This window comes from Pungitius pungitius, chromosome 4 (genome assembly GCF_949316345.1).
Source record: "Pungitius pungitius chromosome 4, fPunPun2.1, whole genome shotgun sequence".
Taxonomy (NCBI): Eukaryota; Metazoa; Chordata; class Actinopteri; order Perciformes; family Gasterosteidae; genus Pungitius; species Pungitius pungitius.
This window is the reverse complement of record NC_084903.1, coordinates 19,345,238-19,365,066: the sequence shown is the minus strand read 5'-3', so window position 1 is coordinate 19,365,066 and position 19,829 is coordinate 19,345,238.

Sequence of the window (19,829 nt, the reverse complement as noted above, 5' to 3'; positions counted from 1 at the left end):
GGGGGCTTTTCAAAAACGTTAAAAAAAAGGATTCAAAAAGAGAAGTGAGACCTGTGAACATCAACTGAAAGGAATTTGAGGACACGTGTCTTCTTCTCGAGTGGGGAAGGCAGTGTTTTCCCCTTCTTGGGGCAGGAGAACGTGGTTCTTATTCTAAGATGAATGCCGCCCATCTGTCTGGTGCTGTATGGTGGCTGGGTGTGTGCGCCAAAATCCGAGCCCTTCAAGAGACACTTAGGTCTGTGTGTATATTTTCACAGTCTGATTGAAGTAAAACACCGCCTTTAATGTGTCATTTCAAGTGAACACTGTGCCCAAATGAAAACACACACACCTACAAGCTCCACTTAATTGAAGGCTACAGGTTTTCACATAGCAGACAGTTTTTTTCCTTTTTTCCAAGGGGAGAAGAGAGCACTTTTTGAAATCAATATTCTCAACTTGTTTTCCTGCAAATTAAAGCTGCCATTCTCAGTCTAGTGTCACCAGGGACCAACGCAGAGAGACAGATAGGGACAAGAACAGCAGCACCAAAGTTTTATATTTCAAGCAAAAAAAAAAAGATTGAAGCGTAATCCTGCATTATCTCAAAATGACTGGAAGAGGGAGAGAGAGACGGGAAGACATGCACACCAAAAGGGAGCCCAGATGCTATTTCTGTTGTCGGATAGAATAGGGGAAAACATTAAAAAACAAAATAAAAATATCATGGCATTATTATAAATTTGAAATGTAAAGAGTCTGTTACAATAACTTTGCGTTGACATACTTTCCATCCGTGGGAGAAGAATTCCATTGCTACAAGTTTTTTGCCTCATCCTCCATCTCAATAACATGCAATTGCCTGCAGTTAGTTTACATAGCGTGCAATTTACACACGAGACTGCACTCTTCTCGCTGTCTGCTCTGGTAGAGCGAGACTGTACTTTGCCATAAAAACAGACACACAGGAAGCTTTGTACAGCTTAAAACCCTCAATTAGGTCCATCAATATTTGATGGAATGGCTCTGATAAGGACCCCCCCCCCCCTTGCATCCCACACCACCATTCCTCCCCGCTCCGGTGCCCCTGTGCTGGCGTTGTAGCTTTAATTGTTGGCCCAAAGCAATGGAGACAGACATGACTTTGTTTTATCCGTAATGGATGGCTCGGTCTCAAACAAAATACTGAGGCTGGCCCTTGTGCAAGCGTGGCGGCCGCACTGCTGACCGGTGGTGAGAGTGGAAAAGGGGATGTTGACACCAGTGGCGAATCACGTGAGTATTGGTGGGGATACAGCACATCGGTATACGCACTGGCGCTCAGTAGAAAGGACAACAAAAGCACATGACCTCAACCAGTCCCCAATATCACAGCAAAACCCTTGTTTCTTCGCCACATCCAACACCAAACGGCCAGGAAGCATCTACGCCGGGCCAAGCGCTTTAAAATCCATCTTGCACATACTGCAGGGCTGTCGAGATATAATAGGAACAAGGGGAAAACATGAAAGGCAGTCCTCACCCGCCCTACTCCCCCCCCCCCCGCCCAATTCCTCCTCCCTCCTCTGGCGTATGTTGGTTTCACCTTGGCATACGGCGATCACATTCTCTATCCTTGCCTGTGCTCCTCTTCCAGGACCCCTGAGCTGTCCTGGGAGGTGCCTTTACCAAAGGGATTTTTTCTTCATTGACTTCCTTGAGTAAATTGATTTTAATAGCCAACACTTGGGGCCTTTTTCTCACGGTCTCTGCTTTCAGAGGCGGCAGGCTCCGTCACGCCCTGCCATATTTCTCCACTCAGGACGTCTGGGCTATTTTCCAGGCCTATTGGAATAAGAACTGACGAATCCTTTTCAAGGTCCCAAGGAGATAATCTCCTGTCATTTCTGGTTTGCATAACATTATTTAAAAATTAATGTAATGGCATTAAGATATAGAAGACCCTCCCTATTCCGCGAGCCCCCCCATCTGTTTGTGGTGTGTGCATACATTTTTGCATTCGTGAATGTGAATATGCAGAGACACATCACGGTGGGGGCTCATCTCCGAGGGGGTACCAGGAAGCACCTCTCCCTCCTCTCGTTCTTCCTGTCTTCCCGGAGCAACCCCCTAACACGCAATACAGCGACACTGCACTGAGATAATCAACAGATAGCTCAAAGCAGATGAAAGCGGTATCAGATCCATACACACTCAAAGACAAAGACGCACAAGGAACCGCTAACAAGGCAATGTGTTGCAGGGTACGGGGGCCAAGGCATAGCCCAAAGGACCGAGGGTCAGATACCATTCCATTTGTCGGATCCGTAAGTGTCCTACTTAGAAAGCTGCAGTGGGACTCAATTAGGCTGGAAAGAAGACTAGCTGATAAATTAATGAATACAATGGAATAGAGAATGGAGGGATGAGCTTGCTCATTAGTTTGGGGCTGGCTAGTCCAAACAGCTCTACTACAAAACTGGGCATTCATTGGGACAGAGATGGGTCAAACAGGGATTATGCAATAGAAACAAATACCTTTGTGGTTGGCTTTTGAACAAATCTTGTAATATTAAAACAAAACCACTCATTTTAGTGCTCTGTTTAGGTCATTATCGATTTCCATGTTTGTCCATTTTTGTGCAATCTCAAAAAACACAAGGGCATACAGAGACAAAAAAAACCACACACGCCTGCATCCAGACATGAACCCAGGTAAATGTGTGCATGATGTGCAATTGTGTTACTTATACATGATGCACATATAGACACAAAAAAAAGCAAATACACACAGAAACGTGCTATTACACTGTAGAAGGACTCGAACGCAAGCACACACACATACAGACTCATACACACCATCTCTATTCTCTGTGGTAGAGCATCTTACTCACATTAAAAATAAATTCATTCAGAGTCAATTTGGAGAATGTTTGGCGATGCAGGGCAGGAATACCATCAGAGCTCTGGGAATTGTAGATTGCTTCCCCTCTCCCTAAGGCATTCTCTTTGTCTATTTGGTGTGATTAAAAATACAATGATGAATGCACATTTCTTCCAGATGAATAACTTGAAGGGTTTGGCAGCAGATGAATCAGTGTGCAGTGTGTTGTTGAAGAGACTAGCCAGGTCAGACAGAGTCAGTCAGATCCTCTACAGGGCGGGCTTCCTCTGCGTGGACAGATATTAAAGAGGTCATCTGGACAACAGTCTAACTGAGGGTAGACCTGGATACATTTACAATAAAGCCGCAGGCAATTTTTTTGCCAAGATTCAAGGCTTGGTTAGCACTCAAGAGCAGAGACTGACACAAGACTCCAGATAAAACTGCAAAGATGGTTCTTTACTGGTTAACAAAAAGTAATAAACTCAAAGCAACACCATCAGGGAGTGAGCAAAACCCACCAATAGGCAAAGTCATAAGTCATTCAAGCACCACAAGGGCTTGGCATGGGAGCCACGATGAGCACAAGGGAAAGAACTATGACAATCTGAAACTGGAGCAAGGAACACAGGGAAGTATATAGAGTTGGGTGATGAGACAATTGGAGGCAGCTGGGTGGCCCGGGCAGGTGAGTAGAATGAGTGCAATCAGGGGAAAACACACACACACACAGAGACACGATGAGACTAACAGGACCGTACAATTTTATGTTAACATCGTTGAAATGGAGAAAAAGAAAAGGTTCCCGTCCAGAATTTAAGAGAAAGAAGATAATTCTATTTTCTCTAAATGATTTCCAAAGTGCGGTTGGCTCACCGGTAATATATTGTTCACACAAAGCAGTTTTCTGATTAGTTTACCAGCATAAATACGGAGTTTGACCCAAACTGTCATTTGCAACTAAAACAGTTTTAGTTTAAACTTTGCACTACAAGCAATTACATTCTGAAAAAAGTATGTTTGTGGAAATTTTACAAAAACATCATATGCCATATGGCTCCGTTGATATATATATTAAGCTCTTTTTGTGGAGACATTCTTTTATGACAATTGTTAAATATTGGAAACGGGTGCACACAAAAGCACAGCCACAACTGTTGTGTCTGCTAATGTGAACACAAACAAATGTATTCATGCACCCAAAACCATATATCCATAAATACAGTTAACTGGGCACCAAACATGAGATATATAAGACTCCCCGATGCCTCGGGAGGGGAAGGGCTTGAAGGGGAGCGTTTGAGGCTCATATCCCCAGCAGAGACTGCTCCTGGCAGGGCTACTGAGTACCTCCCCTCCCATTGCCCCCTACAAACCAGTGAAAGAGGAAGGCCCTCCTCTCCTTACATGTCAACTTCAGAGAGCATGCCTCTTGCTGCCTCAAAGCTTTGATACCAAAATAGTCCAGGAAGCCTCTGTCTTAAAAATGCCCCAGCAGACCTTTATTCTGAGGATAGAGGGAGGGAAATGAAAGAAAAGAGGCTGGAAAGAGAAAGAAAACACAGTGTTACTGGGAGAGAGACAAAGAGGGAAACTGTATAGGTTTCCTTGGGTTGCTCAACACTGCAAAGTACTGCAAACCCCTCAAGCAATACTATCCAATCTTGATGAACAAATAAATCTATGCATTGCAAATAGGATACATATGTTCACTTCGCTTTGGGTGGAGGAAGACACAAGAGAACCACCCGAATTTTTTGCAAGCCTCTCGAGGCACTCGAACTTGTCCACCAGCACGGCAAATTCTTCTTCTGACTTTATCAAGGGGAGCAAAAACAGTAAGAAATACACAGCCTTTCGTCACTAGACGACCAAGCAACATACCATTGCCTACGGTAAGTGATAAGTAGTTAACTTAAGTCTTAATGATTTTTAAATCATTTAGTTGGCTAACACTGGCTAGCTCTGATTAGCTACTTAACGTTAGCTACGAAGGCTCGCAAGCTAGCTAACGTTAGCTAACTTCAGACAGAGTGCAGTCAGTGAGAGATGTTTCTACTCCTCATAACTTGGCTGTTGGTTAACAGCCAATCCTCTATTTTGGTAAAATACAATTAGTTGAGAATGTATTGACTGGAGGTTCCAAGGTTTACATGTTTTTTGTTTTTACAGAAACATGGAGTAATCAGCTCAATAGCAAAGAGACAACTGTGGAAGCTGTGAATCGGATGCAAAGACCGTGTTCTGCAGAATAGTCAAGCTGTTTGACATTGCTTCACATATTGCTAAACACGAGGAACTACAAAGAAATACAAATACAATTGAATGAATCTGATTTGTTTTCTGTTTGTTTTGGTTCAAATAATCAGAAAGAAAACACATTGAATCTGCCTAATAGTCGTATTGCTGCCATTTGATGACAATTGCATACACACAAAGCCCAAATAACTATATTTAGAATTTTTAACGTGTTAAAGGTTAAATGTTTCAAAAAATGCCCCCAATTTCTCATAAAATGCTCCTGGGTTTAAGAGAACATGGGCAAAAATTGCCCCCTAAATAATATGTAAATTTCCTACCCTGTTCCTAGGCACTTGTGTCCAAGGACCCTACTCTCATCCCAATGGTTCGCAGACCAGGGCGTTGGCAAAAAGGTAGTCACGAGGAACTACTCGATTATCGTGTCATTGGGCTGATTCCGAGCTGTTCAGAACGCAGATGCTAGCTAATACTGTAAGGACTGAAAGACAATAAGTGATAAGCCTCATCTGTGACTGCAGAGAGCAGGTAAAGGTGACCGGGGTTTAGGTAAGGCCTCCAAGGCATTTAGTGTATGCTCAGTTCAGAGGTCGCATTAACCAGATATTTTACCTGGTAAAGCCGTAGGGCTAAATGGTTATTATTCCACCTTAAAATCAGAACAAATCATTTTACCCGTGCTACCTGTGCATGGACACATGGTACAAACCCCTTGGGTCTGCTGTACTGGGGAATGGGAGTGAGACGGGCCTTTTCTGAAAATACATATGCACCAGCAGTTGGAGTAGATCTCTACATCCTGCTTGCACCTGGATAACAGCTGTGCGTGATCTAAAGGAGTCTGGCAGGGAGTTAGTGGGCGACCAGCTCTCACCGGACTCCTCTTCCAAACAGGCCTGCATGACTGACTCAAGGATTGCCTTGGTTTAACAGATAGCCCACTTTCCTAGTTGGCCATACGGTTCATATTGGGGCACTTCCTCATTCTGCGGAGAGACCCATTGGTTCATTCAGCTGCAAACCCATCGACTTACCCAACATATAGGTCCCTTGTTCATTCAGCAATGCCATAGTGCTAGTCAGATGAAAGCACTTGCACCTGTCAAACAAACTGCTAGAACTGTGATAAATTAATGATCAAAGGGCTGACTGGGAAGTACAGCGGCATTGCAGAGACCTGTAAGCACCAAAGACAAAGCAATATAGACAGAAAGGGAAATGGTCAGAGAGAGACCAAAAGGAAAGGAGAGACGGACAGTGAATGAGCGATGCACAGGGAGAAGAAACAAACATGTCTAATGGTATGTAGTTCCTTTGGCATTCAAACAAAAGACAGTTTGAGGATGCATCTCAGTCCCTTTAAATTTACACACCACGCACCATAAAAAGATGGCGTACACTGACCAAATTCATTTGTACCTATTGTTATTACAAGTAGAATTATTATTAATATTATTACTCAGTTTTAGGGTACGTTATGGGCGACTCAAACTGGCTAAACCCAACTCTAAAAGAGTCCAACCTAAAATCGTGGCCCAGTGGCTGTATTAGTTTGCAATAGACTGATACACACCATTTGTATTATAGAGATAAAAGAGAATATTATCAAATCAAAATACTGGAACCACACACAATGGAAATTCATTATTCATCTCCAAGCTTCTTTGTAGGTCTTTAAACAAGCATTTCGTCTTTCTCTGTGTGTGATTTAATATACTTTGGAGGGCGAGAGATTTCTTATGGCTTCTAAAGGAAAAATGAAGACGATGTCAAAGAAAAAGGTTTCGCAAACAACACATGAATGCAGGATTTTGTTTGTTGGAATTTGTTGTGAGTGACTGCTGTTCTGAGCACATTTACATTCCTGTTATGTCGTCCAGGCATTGTGACGGAGTGCCGCAGCTCATCTCATATGCAGTTACCCGGCTAACTACCAGCCTTCCCTTTGCTGCTCCACCGGCCTTTGATAAGAACAGAGGGAAATTAAAATCATGAACCTGAATTATGAATCCAATGACAAGATAGCCTCCAAAGGCTTTTCTCTCCGCACCGTCTCTCTTGGCTATTGCTCCTGCCCTCGCTCACTTTTACGCTTGTTCTTATTTTTCTTTCCATTCCAGTGTTTTCTTTCTTTCACTTTGTTCTTCTTTGCCAGCACCGCCCTCCTTCTCTTTTACAGAGGAAGTCAACTGCTAGCATATTCCATAAGAGCAAGAGAGAGACTGAAGGGGATATAGCGGAGGAAAGTTTCAAACGACAAAAACACACAGTTTGATAAAACTGACGAGGGACTCAATTAAGGCTTCCCTGTCAAAGCAGGATTGATATTTTATTAAGTGGCAGTGTGCCATCCGAAGGGTACATCAAGCGACACATCTGTAGACGAGAGGACTGCACCAGCCGGGTAAGAGGGACACGTGTTGCCGCTTTCGGGAAACATCAGTCGAAAGTCACTTCATCACGTCTGCTGAAAAATTAAGAAGTCCCTGTATTAGTATGCTTATTTACTTTTTCATGCACCACCCTAAGAATTTGAATAGAAAATGTCGCCGTCCTCTTTTTTTTCTCTCTTTTATATCGTACACATCCTGGAACAAAGAATTCCGGTATTAGCTCTTGTTACATTACCACCAGAACAACTACGACAAAGATTTTGCAACTTCAAAAAAAGGAAATGAAAAAAGCCCTGCATAGTCGCTGCTTCTAAAAAATAGATTTATAGGGCAACATATGTGCATCCTTTTTAACTTCATCTAATGTTTCCGTTGCCAGCGTGCTTCAGCATCGAGCATATACTTTGACTGGACAAAATCAATGTAATCTTTGTTTTCAATCAGGCCGACCATGTTCTTACTAATCTGATGATTGGGTCCTGCTGCTTGGACCCCAAAATACTTTATTATTGTTTGTATTTATGAAGTAAAACTCCGGTCTACTGTAACTCTCATTTGAATTTGCTAAAATATCCAAAATATAAAATGGAATGCAGCTTCATTTATTGCTAAAAAGAGAGGATTTGGGTGTAAACCCTAGGCTATAAATACACCTCTGGTTCTTTGTGTGGACAATTGTATATACAATCACCAATTTCGCCCTGAAATGTAAAGCCAATCCTTCAGAAAGAGAAAACATGGCGGTTGTTAAAAAGAAAATAGCAGTGGTCTGATTTGCCTGGAATAGGCCATTGTGTTATAGTAAAATTAAACTTTAATTCCAAAGTCTATCTGGTGTTTGAGATTGCTCTTGTCGGATGTTGTACTGTTGAGAAAAAACAGATGCGCCTGTCCACCCACACACAAACATAACAGTGTGTGTGCCTGAGTTTACATGTTATTCTACACAACTATGGCTCTGCATGCCAACTCGTTCTGTGTGTGTGTGTGTGTGTGTGTGTGTACATGTTCACATGGTGGAGCTGACACTGGGTTGTACAGGAGCTCAGTGCTGACCATACATAGTCTGTTTCATCTAGAACAAAAGCTCTGTTGGAGAACACAAAAGGCCAGGTTGAAAAGCATTGCCGGTACCAGGAGCCCAGGCCTAGATACATGAAGCAATCAGTGTAAACGTGTCCAAGGCTAAGAGAGCTGTGCAGTACACACAACAATGCTCCTCATGCTCAACAGACACTTCTGTCCACATAGGACAAGATTACAGCTCTAGTTAGATCAAACACAGTGTTGATGATTAGCGCAAAGGAATGTTTTTGTGTTTCTATCATTGATTTATATGTTGCTCCCCAGACGAGCAATCATTTATGCATGCAGTGCACGACTGAAACCGCAACACTCTGTTGTGTGTAGTTGGCGTTGGGGTGTGGCGGACGTAAAGAAGCAGGGGACATGTGTGCATATGGAAGGCCATTTCATATAAAAGCTCCACAATAATGCTCATGAAATAAATGGTATGGCTTTGAAAAAGTCCTGGAATGATTAACCAGGTGTTAAATATGTAAAGAAATAAAAAAAAGAAACTTATAGAATCAATATTTTTATTTAGAGAAAAGGACATGTGATGCCTGTTGCCAGTAGGGCAGCAAGGTGTAGCTCTGGGGCCAAAGCCACTAGCAACGTTGCGAGAATCACAACCCTAGCGACGGAAAGTTTGCCGGAATGAATTGTCATGCTTTGGTTTGAATGTGTGAGATGACCATGCACCATTCATTTGAATACAAATGAATTACAAGTACAATTGGTACAGATGTGTCCTTTCTAATATTGCTTTTTTTGCCTTCAAAATATGGAACTTTTTCGAGTGCACAGTTTGGCCTGCTTCTAAATGACAGGTACCAGAGATACATTGACGGATTGAGGCACTGACAAGCAGCAACACATGAATCCTAAATAAAAAGAAACACAGAAACTACTAATATTCACTCTACTATAAATGCCAGGAGATCTCAACCCGCTTTGTGTTATTCCCTCATTTGTTTTCTCCTCCATCACTCGATCCAGTATAATAATGACTGATGCATCCGTCAGTGCTCTTTTTTGTCTACTAAACAAATGAAAGCTGCAGCTTGTGCAATCGAGGCGAGGCTTTCATCAGCGCCCAGTGGGCTCTGTTTGAAGTGCCCCCCCCCCCCCCCCCCCCCCCCCCCTATCTCGAGTTCCGCCGCTGAACTTGATAAGCTAGGACTTGGGAATGTGACATTCCCATTCAGCTACCACATGTAGCATAAGTGTGTTTATTTTCCAGCTGAAGAAAGCTAATGTGGTTCTATTGGTCAGTCAATTAGTTATATAACACCAAATTTGACGAGAGTTAAATTTCTGGGCTACACAAACAGACCAGCTTGTTGACATTTTCAGACAACAGTCATCCACCCCTCCTCCTCAAAAACACCCCAAAAGAAAACGCAATAAAAAAAATTGATGTTTTTGAAATGGGTTTGCATTAACGTTGTTAATAATGCATTTAACTGACAGCATATGGACACAGTATATGGACACACACACACCTGCAGGCTGTCCCACTGTGACCAAATAGTGTGTTGTCAGCCCAGGGGACTTGTGTGTGTGTGTGTGTGTGTGCTGGTCTAGCTTTGGTCGCTTCGCCATTGGTTTGCTACCAATGTTTCCTGACATCTACCATTCCACTCTCCAACAATGATATCCTCTTTTAATTTTTTCCCAATTTGTCGTTACAATTTGTTTTTGTTAAATCAAGTCTATACAAGCAACACTTGTCTTTCATTTTTTGCAAAATAGCAGATGGTGGAGGATCAAACAATTGTAGGTGTCGAGGGCCAGCAATGTTCAGTTATTTGCCCCCACAGTTTCATGGTATGGATTTACAGCTTGATGAATAGATGTGTGTTCTGTGAGTTCTGTGTGTGCCGTGCTGATGTTGCCAACCTGTGGAGATAGCTTCTGTTTCCCCTGGAGTGAATGGATTGAAATGGATGAATAATAAACGTGGGTGTAAGTTAGAGAGCATCAATCACAAAAAGCACTGAGGCCTATAGCACAAAACTATAACACAGGAATGCCCGAGGGATACAAAACTCACATAGAAACCGTGCGGAAACCAACACAGGGATTGTTTTGGGCTGAGAAAAAAACTGTTGCCAAAAGTTTTCTTCAACGAAAAACGCAATTATTGAATTCTGTGTTTTGTATGCAAATGACAATAGATAATAATAAAAAGCGTAAAAAGGTGATACAATCGCAACAGTGTTTTTGATCCCTGCACCCATAGCCACATCCACCTGTTGCAGACTAAATACCAGCTGTATTTATTTATGTTTGCAGAGCAGAATTACGCAGAGCCAGGCCTAATTCTGTCAAATACACTCAAATGGAAATGTATTAGTCAGCTCCATTTCCGACTGTTGTTTTTTTTCTAGCTATTTTAGCTTATTTGTAGCTTGGCACCCATTTACACATAGCAACAAATACATAAATACACAACAGATGCACAAAATGCTCCAAATATGTATGTGCGTTTCCAAAAGTTGGAGGTAAACAAGTTTAATCGTCCTGTTCCACGTCAGTTCCACTGACAGTTTGCATTAACAGACTGGAAATAGAGAGCCAGGCTATTTACTCTATTGGAGATAAAACATTTGTAAAATTGCAATGAAAGGGAAGAAAACCCAACAACAAATAGTCAGGCGGTGATGTCCTTACAGAGCCAAAGGGACACACATATTTGTGAAGGAAAACTTGACGGGCACTTAAATTATGTATTAATCAAATGTAGCTTAATACGAACTGACAAGGAACTTGGCAATCTGGCTGCCATCTGGGAGACTGGACTGTCAGAGGTGAGAAAGAGGAACGGCTGAACCAGAGAGAAAGGAAAGACCAAGGAGGGAGAGACAAGACAGAGAAGGAGACAAACAGAAAATGCAAGACAATGGCAAATCTAGGCAGAGAAGGACAGCGAGAGAGCTGAGTCTAAAGGTTGACAGATATGAAGACTACATTTGGACCTTCCTTAAGATGGAGGTGCCAGGGGGTTTGTTCAAGTATCACTGACACCAAAAGGTGTGTTTTGGACATCTCTGTGCTTCTCTGGTTGCAGTCGTGCGCTACGAGTATTCTGCGATTGCCGAGCAAGAGCATACAATCAGAAAGCTCTCCAAATGGCACAGTTAAACAAGCCGGCTGATCGGTTGCCATTGGCAGCCGCTTCCCTCCACAGATGGGGACACAGTAACGAGGCGAACAAGACAAAAACTGACAAGACTGTGATACAAACAAGGAAGCGATACTTCCACCCGGCTCTCACCGCACTTTGATTTGCTCCCTCCAGTGGTTAGAGCGATTTAGATTTTAAACCGCTTGCAGTGTGCTAAGAATCCTTTTGCCCTTAACAATCCAAGTCTGATTTCACATTGTTCTCCACCTAAGTTATGTATGACATACGCCTGGGGCCACATCACCATCAAAGCAGCACATCGCGGGAACACAGCGCTTCCGACATTCTTAGTGACGGCAGATGTCACTTTTGAAGTGAGCAAGGGGATGAAAGTGGCGGGATGTGACGGGCGGCAAAAGGACAGCCTCTCCGCCGCGACCTGCCATCATCAGTGCTGCGGAGGTGTAATGGGGAGAGACTTGAGTGGCCCCCGGAAGCTGTCGGCGGGCTACGTGGGGGCGTCTTCTCTTGGTGCCCAGCATGGGGCCAATGCCAATGTAAATGTTGCACCCTCCTACCCAGGCAAGCAGCCAGGGCCTGGCATCTGCCTTTGCCAGTCAGTCAGAAAGCCACCATGGCGCCGCGGCGCGGCCGGGATGGAAGTGTCTCCCCCCGCTTGGCGCCGGCTGCTCTGCCGGTGGATCCGTCGGGGTATAGAGAGAATAGCTAATCTGAGGGAACCGGCGGCCCGGAATCAAAGGGCCACCGGCTTCTCTCCTTCAACGCGTGCAGCGGGGCTCACCTGGGTAACATCCCCAGTGTGAAGGAGCGAGCGGAAAGAGGACTCGGTAAACAAGGCGATGCAACTTTCAAAACAAGAGAGGCAGCTAGTGCAGGGAAACCAAAACAAACTCTTAACTCAGGAAATTCAGAGAGCGTTTTCCCCCTGCCTGCTCCACTGTTCCCTGCGTCTTTATTGTGGCTTGATATGTCACCACTGTCTTTATCTCCTACTTACTCAGGACTTCAAGTGGCTGTCTCTATTTTGCTGGGCCATAAATTATTCAGTGCCTTGTGTCTTCTTAGTATCTGCGCTTTCCATCGGGATGCTATCTTATCCCCTCTTCTGCAAGAGGGGCTGGTGCTTTGAGACAGAGTTTGCAAAAGGTAACACAGGAACTTCAGCGCCGACAACCCCTTTCTTAGTAGGAGCTCTTGTCAAGTACATATATTTGTTCCGGCACAAGGAAAAAATGAAAAAGGAAAAATAGGGAAAAAAAGTTGTATCTGAATTCAACATGGCAACCAACAAGCTCCACTGCTGCTACTACAACAACTTGGAATACTATCTGAGCCTAAAATAATGACAGTATTCCACACAGAGGAGTATGTTTTTTTTGTTTCCCCCTGCGCATGCATGTGTGTTGGAGCTCAGGGAGCCTACTGTATGTAAATAGCCATATGAGACTGCATAGCATTACTGTCCACACATTGAAGAGGTGACCTGATCCCAATTAATCACACAATCCCAGGGAGAACTGTCACATCCCATCTCCATCAGCAGTAGCATCCTGTTCTGTCTCCCTCTATTCCTCCATCTCTCTTCCTCTCCCTTTCTCTGGGTCTCTTTGTCGCGCGCACACACCATACGCAGGACGCATACACTACCAAGGCCCATCACACGCTCAACCAACTCCCCCACCTCGCCTCCCTCATCTTATTCAAACACACGGGGGCTGGAGCTGACAGGTCAGCTGGCACGGGCCAGTCGGTCCCCACCTGTCCCCTAGATTCTTCCCCCAGAAGGCAAAGTGCCAGAAAAATGGTGAAGAGGCACTTCTATCATTACAGCTGCCAAAAGCTCCCCCAAAGAGATGAAATGTTGTATTGGTCAAGGACAGTATACGGTATATCTTATCTAGAGGTGTAGGAAAATATTGACTGTAAAGTAAATATTAATCAATATTTTTTGGGATACCATATTAATTCTCAGAAATACTGACTCGATTGCAAATAAATAAATACAATTGATCAGTTCCCATGCATTGATTAACGGTAGTGAGACGCTCGAGATTTCACCAAACGTTGGACTCCCACAGGTTCTGTGATAAGTAAATGCCGATTTATTTTTGATTACGTAGAAAAGTAAATGAAGCTCCTCATTCTATGTACGTTACGTATGTACGTTTATTAAAAAAATTCCAACCAGTTGAGTTGCTTCCATCACCACAAAATACTGCAATAAATTAAACATTATTACGTATAACAGGAACTTTATTTGAGCAAAATGTGACTTTTATATGTACTTTTACGTGTAATAAATCGAAAGGTAGAAGGAAGGCCTTTTTAAAATGTAGGTAGGTGTGTAAATCTCTTGATTGACATGAAATGTACTTTGAAGCTTATAGAGACGACTGCGTTGGTTTGTCACCCGACTGAATCATTAGGCAAATGCTACCAGACCATATGACGTTCCAGATAAATGTCATTTTATATTTGTGTTGTTAACTTATTAAAAGGAGTATATACATGATAATGCATGCGTAAAAAAAGAAACCAGGCTGCACATTAGGAAGTGACCAAAAGAGAAAAGAAAGAACATCAATCTGACTCCTGTACGACCTTCACAGGACAGGACTGGTCTTATGACATTTTTCTGTTCAATCTATCAGCAACACTTAAATGAAACACTTCCCTTTTTTCTTATCTTTTTTTTCCGACATACATACAAGTGGAGATCAAAACACTGGGTATGTCTATAAAGGAGAATATTGGATACAGGAGTCATGTCACACCTTTGTCTTGATTCATCCTGATATGATCATTTTGAGTATTCCCTTTGAAAAATGGAGGACTGGCGTCTTGTGGAATCACAGTGGAAGTCAGGAGACTATGTGTCCCATGTCGTTTAAGGTCTATTGTTTCACCCATCGGCTTGTAGACCTTTTCCTGTTGGCTTGTTCCCTTTTGTTAGTTATAGGACTGTGACATTAAAAAAGTCTGAAAAACTACAAGGTAAAGCCGTATATTCTGTCTTCCATCCAACACTGTATGACAGTAATACCGTTTTTCAAAGTTTCATTCACTAGAAAAAACTTTGAGACTGCAGTTCCGCGGCAAAGTTTGAATCACTTAAAAAGTGTGGAAGACTTGTAAACTATTCAAATGTACTTCACTAGTTGCCTCTAATCCCAAAAGATGTTATGATTAGCACAGGTTCTCTCAATCAGTCTCCCTCTCAAGCTCTTCCTCTACTATTCTATGCAGCCTCTCCTGCTGCTCCATAGTTCCTCATTAGTGGTTATGCGTTTGCTGTAAAGAAGTTCAGAGTTTCAGCCCAGAGAGAGGAAGCTGGGATGTGGTGGGCCGAGGGGCCATTGGAGAGGCCCACAAAGGAGCCTGTAGAGGAGGGAAAGAAAATCATCTTGGGATGCAACCTCAGAGGAGAGAGGAGCAGGGTGGAGCTGCATTTCCCGAACACCATGAACTCCCCTCCTCTTACATCCTCCTGTGTATTTTCCCAACTCGCTCTACTGTCTTCTCATCTCCCCATGCCATAGAAAAAATGGGGATGGTAATGGTAATGAGGCCCCATGTGTCTTCCTCCATCTTGCTAATCATCAGGTGAATGAGGTCTGTTTTTATTGGAAATCCACAGCCAAGGACGCTGAGTCTAAAGCAACGATCGGTTCCAGATCTCGGATACCAGCACCATCATCAACAGCAGCAGCACCATCAGCAGCAGCAGCAGCAGCACCATCACCAGCAGCAGCACCAGCAGCATCAGGACGCCTTTCGCAGAGGGAGGAAATCGTCCTCCTTAAAAAATTATTATGACTAATTGAATCCTCTTGGGAAAGAAAAGTTGAGTGGGAGAGATGGACTAAACGGAAAGGAATATACACAGTACCATTCAAAGGTTTTCCCCATTTTCTCATTCAATTCAATAAGAAAGTATCTCAAAACCTTTGACTATAATCAAGATCAATACATGTTTAACATGACTTAACATCAATGAGGGATTTGTTTTACTATTATAATATTTTCTTAATGCACTAATGCACTTAGTGTAATTGTCTTTGATAATAAATATAAATGACATATTGATGTTTTAATTGGAGCATTATTGTACATTGAGCGCTAAAACACACAAGGGATAAAAAAACTATTACTATTTTACTAGCAAAAGGGGAAAACAAATTGAGTGCTGAGGTTCCCACAGAGCCCAGACTCGTTTGAACCATTTTTGGCCAACAGGTCTCTCTGGTGTGAACCCTGCATGGTCCAGCTGCTTTGACATATCTACTGTAGACCCAGGCTTGGTAATTATGAACTACAAAGCTCACTGACCTTGTCAAGCACTCGCTACCCTCTCCAAGCTACCCAAGTGTTTGGGAGGAGGGGGGGGGGGGGGGTACATTCTGGGGCTGTCTGGTTACGCCCAACGCACACAAACACACCTGGACCATGGCTGTTTGCCTGCCAGGTTAAAGGGCTAATGTCAGTGACAGAAGGGGATTTAACAAGGAAGGTGGAAGGGGATGAATATGCAGGAAGAGTAGAATGTGAGGGAGAGGAGCAAAGAGGCAAAGGAGGGTGCAAAGCGAATGACAGTCCAAAGCAGAGGGAGAGGGGGGGGGTGGGAGGGGTGAATGGGGGTCACAGAGTGATGAGGGGGTTAAATGCCACAAATGCCATGTCTCAAGGCCTCATAGAGACAAACTCTGCATTGCTCCAAAAGGTCAGGGCACGCACACAAACACCTGTGCAGTAGCCGTGGAGGTCCGTGGGTTGGGAGAGCAATGGAGCAACACCGTCTAGCCAGTTAGCGCTTATTGGCGGCTACAAATGGCCTCACAAAAATAAATTGTGCACCACTCATAAAGGGGATTAGGGAGGAAAAAGATGCTTTTAGCTTTTAGTCTGTAGCACGACAATAGAGCAGAGGAGAAAGGAAGCCATGAACTATCTTGTGGCATTGTTTGCCCTCACGAGTCTCAACATAAATGACTCCTGAGATGGATCTGATTTCCGGTAGCTTTCTTAATCAGTTTACAAAACATTTTGTCTAGTTTGTGCTCCACGTTACAAAATGACATGCAACTGTGTTGGAATCCCCCGTGCTGCAAGATTCTAACGGGCAAGCCAAGTGGCAGCTTGAACATGCCAGCGGCCAACCAGCATGCACCAAAGTCCCTCCAGTCAGCCAGCTAGAGCCCCAGATGGCTGGCCAAACTGTGGTCAATGGAGTCTGCAGGTGGCAGCATTACATCCACCCGTTGATATCAAAGCCACCATGATCACTATGGTAACTGAGAGATCAGGAATCATCGGGAGAGCCAAGTCTTCATTCAGGGGGAGAATAACGGCCATCTTCACTAGGCTGGCGAGCGGCGACATGCGGCCACCGGCTCTTCACAAACATGCTTACAATCACACATGGATGGTGTGTTGAAATATGCGTACACGCAGACATATTTGACATACCCTCAACCTCCAAGGCCCAAAACAGCACCAAAGCCAGACAATGAATGTGAGATGTTAGTTAGGAGTCTGATCCCTTGATCACTTTTAATAGCCAGTAACTTTGCCACCTAAACCATTATTGTCCCATGAACTTAACAGGCGGAGGCAGCCTTCAGCCAATTACCGGATGGCATTAGCGTTAGGTGGGAGTGTGTGTCATACGAGAGAACCAATTAAAATAACTTATGGAAGGGGTAATATCCACTGATTTAGGCCTAACAAAACGGCTTTGGGGGGGATTATCCCTGATGTAACCTGATCTCATTCTCTCCCACTCAAACACACACTAAGGTCCAGGAGCTGACACCACAAGTTGTCTAGTGTGTTTGTCTTGTTCTCTTGTGTGTGTTTACACTGTCCCTTTGATTGTTTTGTCTTTTATATCTATAGAATTCAATAAAATATCAACATCAAATACAAATTTGACGCAGGCACGAGACAGATGAAATGACAACTGCGCTAAGCTGACTTAATGTACATTCTCAGACAGACCTAAAATAGGTTACACGCAACCGAGCTCATAGGCTTTGTGTAAATGAATGCACCTTTCTTCTTTTTAGTGGTGATTGATGATAAATGATAAGAATTAAATTGCAAAATGTGCCCCTTTATTTTACTTTGAATTGAACCTCAAATATGCATGTTTTCAGGCAGACTGATCCTCAAAAGAATCTTCCGCTAAATAGACACCACCTGTCCGATGGATAATGGTCATTGTGAAGTATGTCTACAGAGATCCAAACAGTCAGCCAAACAATCTTAGTGATACCAGTCAATCCCAGAGGGATTTACTATTTGTGCTGAGGCCTCAAATCTAATCCTTAACTGGGACGGCCTTGTGTCGGCACTTGTCGGCGCTTTGCCGTTTTTACACCGAGGGTGAGAAGAACAAATGCTAATTTTCATTAAATGGAAAGTTAAATATTGATCATATTGTTGGGATCCTTCTTGCAACCTATGCATAACTGAAACAATGAGCGCAGAAAATAACATAACATAACATTCATTGGTTTATTGATAATGGACAGTGCACATTAATAAAACATTGCTGTAAATGTGAGTTAATCCAAAAGGCTATTCTTCATCTGTAGTCCAGTCTACAAGAGATTTCTTGTGTCTTGTTTCCCAGTATTTGTCGTTGCCATTGACTTGACAGCAAATATCTTCCTCAATACAGCCAAACACAGCATGTGGCTTACTGAGGAGCTGGGTTCTGCTAATAAACGAACGGGTGGTGCTCCATAGTCGCTTGACTGACACGGCCAGTCGGCGAGCTCAGTTTACCTTTCACCTACTGGTGGCTTCGCTGTCCAGCCAAAGTTCCCACTAATTCTCCTCCTGGGCCTTTAAGGCATCCACAGAAAACTGTTGAAATGCAACCTAAAACCCCAAATGGGCACGTCAGTGTGGGCTCAGTTTAAACTGGCACAGCGCAGTGTACTTTCCTGCGCCTCGGGAACCACTGGCGCTGACCTCGGCGCGCAGAGAGACGCTTAAAGGGACGTGTTTGCTGATGTGCCTCGGCTGCATGTGTCTCCTTGATCACTGCCAGTGAGGAAAGGCAGCATTGTCAGGTTGTTGTGGCGGTCCCTGTGGTGAAACTGCTCCTAACTTTTCCCACATTTCCAGCGACCGCAAGTGCATGTTTCCAGGGGGGCAAGACAGGGAGATGAATTGTTTGAATGGGAAAAAAAAAGGGAAAGAAATGCTCTTCCCTGACCGTGTATAATACACGTGTCTGGAGACAAATTGTTTTTCCCAAATAACACAATAAAGAGAAAAAAAGCAGAATTAGTTGATAAGAGGTGATATATAAAAATAAAAACAGCTGTCGAGCAATAAGCCTTAAAATGCATCAGTCAAAATCATACAGCCTGCCAAAATGTATGACACAGACACTCTTCATGAAAACATTAGTCCAGCAATTTGAAACCTTGCGCTCACAAATCACCGTACAAAGCACAGCAGCGAACAAAGCAAAACTGACCTTTCAAATGATTAAGCCGAAACATTATCATCATGTTCCCAATTTTTTTTTTCTCCCCTCCCCGAACATCACAACAACTGGTTTGCCAGTTCACAGCTGGCAGGGGAAAAGCCCCATCTATGATTTCAGTTCAGAGCTGCCGGGCCAAGGGGCCAAGCTGGCCGCTGCCCATCTGGAGCGGGCCAAGTGTCTGTTCCACTCAGACTCAATGCACAGTGGTGATTACTGTGATGGTACGGCCGTGGCCATGGTGGTGTGGTTATAAATATAAGCCCGGGTTTGATCTCCCTTGTTCATAAACAGAGGTTTGGAGCTGCTGTGGGAACCGAGCACAAAGGCTTTGTGGGCAACTGAGCTCCATAGCCGCTACGCTACCTCAGGTCCGCCCAGGGCCAGCTGCTGGGGTCTGACCAGATGAGGACAGTTGGGCAGCCAATAAGGTGGTCGAACGACGGCACAGAAGGCTGAAGCAACGGCTGGCACCCATGGAGAAGGTGGCAGAGGGATCAGGGTTGGAGCACAGGGCGGTGCTTCAAAAACACTGGAGTATTCTGCTGCGATGTTTAAAAGAAATGAGGCCCGATGATTATTTGGGAGATTTAGTTAGGAGCGTAAAGGAAGTGGATG